Source organism: Leiobunum rupestre, chromosome 2, assembly GCF_980474605.1.
Source record: "Leiobunum rupestre chromosome 2, qqLeiRupe1.1.hap1, whole genome shotgun sequence".
Taxonomy (NCBI): Eukaryota; Metazoa; Arthropoda; class Arachnida; order Opiliones; family Sclerosomatidae; genus Leiobunum; species Leiobunum rupestre.
Genome location: NC_143385.1, coordinates 84,881,092 through 84,882,376, shown reverse-complemented (window position 1 = coordinate 84,882,376; position 1,285 = coordinate 84,881,092).

Below are 1,285 nucleotides of genomic sequence, written 5' to 3'. Positions count from 1 at the left end.
CTCATTTCACAGAAAATAAAAATTTAAACTTGTTAAAATGTTCCCAACTTTGGTAGCAACTCACGACAATCTATAATATATTATTATCAAGAACGTATATATGAGTGCCGTTAATTTCCGCCCCCTCCGAACAACCCCCTTAAAGGGGGAGTGACCGAAAAAACAAGTTGGTCTCATTCGATAGAACTCTTTGACGTGCAGGCAGTGCCATTATTTTCCGCCCCCTCCAACCAGCCCCCTTAAAGGGAGAGTGACCGAAAAAACAAGTTGGACTCATTCGATAGAACTCTTTGACGCGCACGCAGTGCCGTTAATTTCCGCCCCTCTGACCAACCCCCTTAAAGGGAGAGTGACCGAAAAAACAAGTTGGTCTCATTCTATAGAACTCTTTGACGTGCAGGCAGTGCCATTATTTTCCGCCCCCTTCAACCAGCCCCCTTAAAAGTTGGTCTCATTCGAAAAACTCTTTGACGCGCACAATAGAACTCTTTGACGCGCACGCAGTGCCATTTATTTCCGCCCCCTCCGATCAACCCCCTTAAAGGGAGAGTGACCGAAAAAACAAGTTGGTCTCATTCGATAGAACTCTTTGACACGCACGCAATACCGTTAATTTCCTCCCCCTCCGACCAACCCCCTTAAAGGGAGAGTGACCGAAAAAACAAGTTGGTCTCATTCGATAGAACTCTTTGACGTGCAGGCAGTGCCATTATTTTCCGCCCCCTTCAACCAGCCCCCTTAAAAGTTGGGCTCATTCGAAAAACTCTTTGACGCGCACAATAGAACTCTTTGACGCGCACGCAGTGCCATTTATTTCCGCCCCCTCCGATCAACCCCCTTAAAGGGAGAGTGACCGAAAAAACAAGTTGGTCTCATTCGATAGAACTCTTTGACGTGCAGGCAGTGCCATTATTTTCCGCCCCCTTCAACCAGCCCCCTTAAAAGTTGGTCTCATTCGAAAAACTCTTTGACGCGCACAATAGAACTCTTTGACGCGCACGCAGTGCCATTTATTTCCGCCCCCTCCGATCAACCCCCTTAAAGGGAGAGTGACCGAAAAAACAAGTTGGTCTCATTCGATAGAACTCTTTGACGCGCACGCAATACCGTTAATTTCCTCCCCCTCCGACCAACCCCCTTAAAGGGAGAGTGACCGAAAAAACAAGTTGGTCTCATTCGATAGAACTCTTTGACGTGCAGGCAGTGCCATTATTTTCCGCCCCCTTCAACCAGCCCCCTTAAAAGTTGGTCTCATTCGAAAAACTCTTTGACGCGCACAATAGAA